The sequence below is a fragment of the Dermacentor variabilis genome, chromosome 9 (genome assembly GCF_050947875.1).
Source record: "Dermacentor variabilis isolate Ectoservices chromosome 9, ASM5094787v1, whole genome shotgun sequence".
In the NCBI taxonomy this organism is placed as follows: Eukaryota; Metazoa; Arthropoda; class Arachnida; order Ixodida; family Ixodidae; genus Dermacentor; species Dermacentor variabilis.
The window spans coordinates 90,216,906-90,224,589 of NC_134576.1; positions in this window are offsets into that span (position 1 = coordinate 90,216,906).

The following is a 7,684-nucleotide window of genomic DNA, read 5'->3' on the forward strand; positions in this document are numbered from 1 at the left end:
TTATTTAACGGCCTTTTTCTCCTTCGTATCATTCCCTGCAGAGTAGCTTGTAGGTGAAAATACGCTGGATGAATACTCTGTATTTTGAATAAAGAGCTTTCTCTCTCTCTCGCTTGATATTAATGTTGTGGCTTCGACAAATGCCTGACTGAAATGTAGATGTGGATCCTTGTGATATACTGCGGCTAACCAAATCTGGGGGTATTGGCGAATAATTGGTTAGGACAAAGAAAAAATGTCAAATAAGGGTGTAAAATTTTATCCTGGCTATGTTAGCACCCGAAAGATAGAGACTGAAGAGCCAGCATGATTTTGTATATATGAAAATTCTACCAAAATCATCAAAATAAAACAATTCAAATTCAATTTGGGTGAAATAAAAGGCGGCTGAAATATATTTGTATTTATAGTCTAAATCTCATTGATCATAAAAGGGAATCTTGGATGGCCGTGCTAACCTTCACGTCGCTGCGCTCAAGTGTAGAGGCACGCAAAGATTGCTCAGTTAAGATTCTGAACAGTTAAATACAATCCGAGAAGGCGGAGTGGTGCTTCTAGGGCTCGTTTCCTTAAGCTAATAAATCCTGGGCAAAAAAAATGAGCTATGGTCTCATATTCCCTGCACATATGCCAAATCGGTGAGGGTGTCAAACCACTAATGTGTAAATAAAATTTTTAAAAAGGTATGCGACAGTGGAACCTTGAAATACTTCATTCAATTTTTTCTCGACCGATAGAGGTTACTTTTCCCCGGGTACATAAGTGGGCGAAATCCGCAGAATTTGTTATAGATGGTGCAGAGAATTATCGCAGCATTATTTTCCTCCGAAGTATTGTAGGTATGGTTGAGGATGACGAAGGGAGGAGTTGAATGGCTGGGCCTGCTATCGACGCCTTCGCCAATTAGTCTGCCGTTTCATTTTATAACTAGGCCTGTATGCTCAGGTACCCAAACTAAATGAATATTAGTTAAGTGTTGACGTGCTAATGATTTCAACACTCGCGAAGCCTGGGATTCATTAGGTGCTGCGAGTGAAGTGCACAATAACAAAGAATCAGTTACAATGATTGCATAGTGTATTGATAGACCTAATTTACGAAGGGCTAGTGCTACCGCTAAATATTCAGCAAGAAAAAGTGGTAGGAAGTCTGGAAGCTGCAGGGACAGTGATCAATCGAGAATAGGGCTTAATATTTCAATGCCGCATTTTCCTTAGTTGTGCGGGGCATCAGTTACTGTGACCACACTGTCATTGCCTTAAATGAATGCCTAATGTGCTGTGATGAGTCTTCTTTTCTATGTATCTATCTCTTCCCTCTTCACGTTCTCTTTTCTTGTGTCTCTCCTCTTTAAGCGGGTGTACGTGGTGTTCCTTTTCTTCGGGTGAGAACAGCGCCAAGGACACGGACACAGGTAAAGGCACATTCAAGATGACACTGCGCAATGCGTCAATGTGCCTTCACCTGCGTCCAGGTAGGGAATAACACAGCCCGTCCTTTCAGGCCTGAGGCCTGCCCGAACATGAAAGTGCCATGCGTTGGCCCGCCGAGGCGGGCCCGGTGATTTAAAACTTGGCCTGTATCGGACACGGACCTGAAAGATTCAGGCCCGGCCCGACATGGCCCCGCCTGGCCCTGTTCGGAGGCACCCATTAGCCATTGAGCCAATACGAAGCTCGAGCTCTTGGTTACCGTGAAGATACTGTCATGTAATCAACGGGCACTGGGTAGTCCAAGCTGCACCAATCAGCTTTTCGCGCTGCTTATGCTCTTCCTGATTACACTATAACTGTGACAGAAATAAGCATTTCGTTTCGTTTATTTACTGGCCGAACACGCACAGATCATTATTTGATTAATCAATAAGAAAACACACATACAGTTCACACAGAATAAAATAGGGAGTACAGGGGAAAGTAGGCAAATGCGACAGAATATGGCACGCCTGCTTACTCTTTACGAAGGAGGAAATAGAAAAAGCAGCCGTAGGTTATTTGCAGGAGGCAGGTTTCACTGTGTCAGATTTGCTGCTAATGTTGCTGCTAAAAAAAAGAAAGTGAATCCTTTGATCACCTGGCTCGTGATCACCTGGCTCGTGATACTACACTTTTAAACAGTTGTGCGGCAATACATAGCAATTGCGTAGGTGAACACTACTATGCATACCACTAGGTTCTTCATCTCGCTTTTGAATCTGATATAACCAGAAAGATGTGCAGTGATCGAACGCGAGCCAATAAACTTGGCGCGATTGTAAATTTAAATACGCTGGTCCAATTACTATCAGGAATGCCTTTGTACACGGTCACTAGAGCCTTCTTTCATTGAACAGAAATTATTAGCCTGCAAAGGTAACGCTCATGTGCAATCATATTGTCTCAAGAAACATGCCATTTTCATTAATTCATTCGGCTTCATCATAATGACGTAAAATTTTCAGTAGACAATATAGCCATCCTTCGTTCGCTATATGAGTAAATTAAGACTCTGCCTGCTTTTGTTTTTTTATGCAGGATGCTAAGTACAGTGCATGTACGGCGCAGGCGGCGTAGATATTTTTCATGAGATTGGGACATGATATATGCTTATTTGCTCACGTCAACTCGCAGGGAACACACACGGTGCTATATAAACATATACAAGACTGTGAACGCGGAAACTGAGCCTCTTAAAGTGTGAAAATAGGACTCAAAAGGAAAATGTACTGAGAGAAAATTTTCTGCGTTTAATTTCTTTTTTGTTCAGGCACCTTCGACCCATGCTGCAACATTTTACAGCTTGCGCGTAGACCTAAAATATTTATCAAAAGAAAAACAATGGTGACCTGAAAGTTCGAGAACAATTAGTTAGGCTAAATCTGCGATAAACAACGTCCGAACATTCAGCTAGCTTGAAAAAAACACTACAGAGGTATAATAGAAACAAGCAGCGAGTTGCAGTATAAATGCCCGAAGCAACAAATTAGCTTGTGCATGAATATTGCACAATTCACTTGCCGTCCCTTTAATTCAGTACTCTAAGGACTTGTTTAAACCTATTTTGTTATTGTTTTTTCCGTTAAAATGATCAAGCGCAAAGCTGTGCAAAGCGAAACATCAATGACGCCTGCATAAAATCTACATAATTTTTTGCAACATCAAAACATTGTAAACGACTGTGCTTTTAAACGTGCCGTCTGCTCTTGAAAAACGTTCCATACTGAAATTCCTTTTATTGGTTCTTCTTATTGCTGCTATACGCAGGGTACATGAGAACTGAAGGCAGCCTAGTGAAACTTTTTTCAAGGGAGTCTTTCACCATTCAAATAGTCTCCAATTTATTCAGGTTCATTGCAATGCGCATATCTTTCTGTCTCTTCTTGAATTTGATCCGACTCTGTGATGTCTCGCCGCTCTTGAAATTCGTGTTTCGGTGGCACTCTCAATCACCATAATGCGTTTCCCCTTGTTGACAGGCGTGGCCGTTGTTAAACTCACTGCGCTACATCCATTCCAATGTCGAGTGGTCCGTCTCTCGTCCGAGCACGATCGCCACTAGTGGTCCGAGGTCATAGTAACATGGGAACACTGCTGACCAGAGATTCTTAGTGTCGTGATGAGAGAAGAATTCCGGCAGAACTCAACGTAAGGTGACTACCGAAGTTAGGGCAATTAGAACTAAAGCAATGTAGCGATCACTTAGCAATAAATCGTTTTGCCTAAGGCAGCTTTATTTAAAGTCTGTTGTGGTCTTTCTGAGAAATCAAGCGGTTCAGCTATATGTGAAATACGCTATCTTTATACGGGACGCTTTGTTTTGACCCCTGCTAGCAAAGGTCATCCATGACCACGAAGGCAAGACAACGACCACCTGCTGAGGACGCTTGCATGACGATGTTGCAATTACGAAGAAGGAGCTCATGAGTTTCTGCAATTTACGAGCAGTTGGAGTGCAAAACACCTGACCTCCAGCGCACATTACGCGCGATGCAATGGCGAAGCTGAGAGAGCAGTCCAGACTGCAATGAACATCATCCGCAAATCGACGAATGTTGCATAAGACCTTCTTTCCCACAGACCTACACCTGCGCTTGAGGGTCATTCGCCAGATGAGCTTCTCATGGGCCGTAAGCTCAAGACGGGAACTCTGCCTGGAACACTTGAGCCGAACTGGCAATACCATCATTAGTACCGGCAGAACAACGAGGTCATTTGTGAGCGAGAACCCAAATGGTGCAAGAGGAGGCATAAAACGAAAGACAGGCCACCGCTACCGCCAGGTACAGTTGTCCAGATCAGACATGGGGGCAAACAACAGAGAACCATCGCTGGATTTTCAAATGCACTGAGGTCTTACATTGTGCAAAAGGCGAAAGGAAGTGTCCGTCGTACAAAAGCACATGTTCACGAGGTGCCAGAAGTTACACCTCCAAACGAAGCAGGAACTGGCTGCGCAGAACAAGCCAACCACACCCCCCGCACGTATCGAGCCATTAGACCCCCACCACGCCTGAACCTATGAGCAAGCTGAGAGCTTGTCCTTTCAAAAGGGGAAGCTGTCGTGGCGGGAGAACTCACGACGCTATACAGATAGGGAGCCAGGTATCTGTTGGGATTGCCACCGTTAGGATGGCTGGGACGGCTACAGGGACGCTGACCAGAGGGAAATACATGGCATACGAAAAGTAATGTACCAATGTATGTTCCCTTTTCCGTGCTACACTTTCAACTCACTAGAGAAATCTACTGGTGCTTATTGCTTGAGGAATATACATGACGAATCTGTTTGGCGAACTGACACAGGCTGCTCGGCCCAAATTTTTTAGTGAACTATGCCTTTTGGACCATATGGCTGCAGACAGAAAGAAGCCGAAGCGTCATTTATTAGTAGTATAAGGGACACATTAAAGATATCATAATTCCCCGGTAGAGGGTCAAAAATCAAGTGAAATATGTAAGGCTTGTGGTCTTTTGTTCGTGAAGATTTGCGAGGTTATTTCTGATGTACCAACGAAGCGAATTGTTCTCCGTTTGCGTAATTAAACAACGCTAGATCGAGGCATGGTGAGGCAGAAGGTGCTTGAATTTTCTTTTTTTAGGCAGTCTAAGCTGCACTGAAGTACCTCGAGAATACTTTAGGCATTCTAATTGGTGCTTTAAAGAATGCTTTGTGGTTTCACTTCAAAGGTGTAATGAATTGATTGGTTTCGAGAACAATGCGTGCCTTGCCATAACGACAGTCATCGAAACCTGGTCACGGCGGCCGCATTTCGATGGGGGCGAAATGCGAAAACACCCGTGTACTTAGATTTAGGTGCGCGTTAAAGAACCCCAGCTGGTCGAAATTTTCTGCGTCCTCCACTACGGGGTGCCTCATAATCAGAAAGTCGTTGTGGAACGTAAAACCCTATAATAAATATAACGACAGTCGGTTGCTGCCGTTGCATGAGGGGTGTGCCATATTGTTGATAAAGGCTACTGAGGGCCACCATGAAACATTTCACCGCTTGCAATTGATTGGCTCCACATCTTAACCACGAAACTTTTCTCTCGAGTGATTGCTATTATGGTATTCGTGAATTACCTGTGTAAATACTCTACATGACACGCCGTCATGTTAGCAGCCATGAGCAATTCGTTTTTTTGGAGGCCTGTTTCAGAGAGGGGTGAAAGTAGCAGCAAGCTTTTTCATAAGAAATACGCCCCTAACTCTTTCTTTTACGCATGATTAAATGTCCATATTTGAGTAGAACAACTAATCATGATGAGAGCATTGCTGGACAGTGTGTTTCTAACACGCATAACATGTTGACGCCAATTACCAAGATTTTTCTTCCATGTAAAGTGCAATGTGTCTTATAACTAAATACTAAGGAAATGTTAAGTGTTTAGCGAAGCATCACACGCAACTTCGCGTGTTGAATTTGCAGACATTCTTTTTACGCAAAATTATTGGACAGACACGGCGCATATTATGCATTGTAAAACGAGTAGACCGCTTCAACGCTACATAGCTTGCGATATTTCAAGCCGCAAAGTTTCTTGACTCACACGCTTTTGAAGAAGAAACTGTGGTTCAGGCACGGTAGCAGAAAGAAGCCGACGTATTCTTCAATAAGTACGGCTCTAAAGAATACATTGTTGCGCCAAAAAAAGGAAAATAAAGACTTGGGAAGGAAGAGTACGAAACGACAGATTGAGCGCTGAAATAAAGACTCTTCCTTCCCAAGGCTTTATTTTCCTTTTTTGGCGCAACAATGTATTCTTTAGATCCAAACCAACTCGCCCAGCACCAAGTTCTACTCAAGTACGGCTCGAGCGATCCACACCCCAAGCATACACGACGGGACCGAGCACGCGCGGCAGCCGATTGACAGCCACTCCAAATTCTCGCCGCTAATAGCCACTAAGCAATCATGGCGGGTAGTTTCCAAAGTGCCTTGCTGCATTTACATTAATGTGTTTGGACCAAGAGAAGCCGCGACGGAGCAGAATTCCTGAATACTCGCATTCTTATACCTTTCTGCAACTGAGAACTGTTGAATCAGTAGGAAATCCAAGACGGGCACTCGCGCTTCAAAAATAGCGTATAAACAGTTTTGCTAAAACTTACCTTCACCTGTAATGATTGAACTTACGTGGTACACAATCCCTAGGTTGTCGTTTGTGCCAAATGTTAATACCTCACTTGGCAAAAATGATCGCGTGTCCCTGTAAACTTGATAAACTTGCATAGCATTGTCCTCCTCCAAAATGGTGCTGGGGCGAGCCCAAGTTAAAAAAAAAAAATAAGCTGGCTGCCGGAAGTGCCTCACAACTCCTGGACGCCGTGGGCGCGAATGAAATAAGGCAGTTCCTATAGTAACACTAAGAAGTAGGTGCCCCGCTTTGCCTTCCACCACAGCTCACTGCCCTAATGAAGTATTCACTTTTCTGCAGCGAACAGTTTCTAAGGCGATGTGCTTAGAAGGTAAATAGTCGCAAGTGCCAAAGGCACTGCGAACATCTCTTCAAGCGTTAGAAAACAACAACCCAACAAGAGAGTACATCATGTAACAATGTTAACGACAGTGCCTTGCTACCCGTTCGCTTCCTTTCGAAACAAAGTTTGATTTCTTGCTTTCCTTTCTACCGTGAAGTGAAAACGCGCCTGAGGCGAGGAGGGTGAGGCGTGGAGTGGGGTAGTTGTAGGTTCGGTAGGCTGCATACATCTGAATACAAGAAGGCAAACGAAAGCTTTCGCAGCATTCGCTTGAGTACTTGAGCAAGCGACTTCAATTCGAGAACACTCTTGCTGCATGAATTATGCTCGTCCTTAATTTGTGTGATTATAATAGCGAAGAGGAGTCCTGAGAGAATGCTGGGTGTCTTATTTGGCGAGCTTGACTGATAGTTCAGCCTCGCCGGACCGATCCCTCCTAGCTCTTTGAATTTCTGCACGCGGACAAGCGTTGGTATCAGCGACGTACAGCGGATTTGCTTTGTTTTTTTATTCGTATATTTGAGCTGGGCGAATTGCATCTGAGTTCCAGAGAAGTGCAAGCAACGCCAGCGTTACGACACCAGTATGCGAGCCGCATATGAAGGATGGGTGCCCTGGAGCCAACGACACCCCTGGGATCATGAAGTAATCGTCTTTCTTTAAGCAGGAATAAGACGAAGAGCAAAAAGCGGAGCGATGCAGTCGCAGCATTTAACAAGCGCTA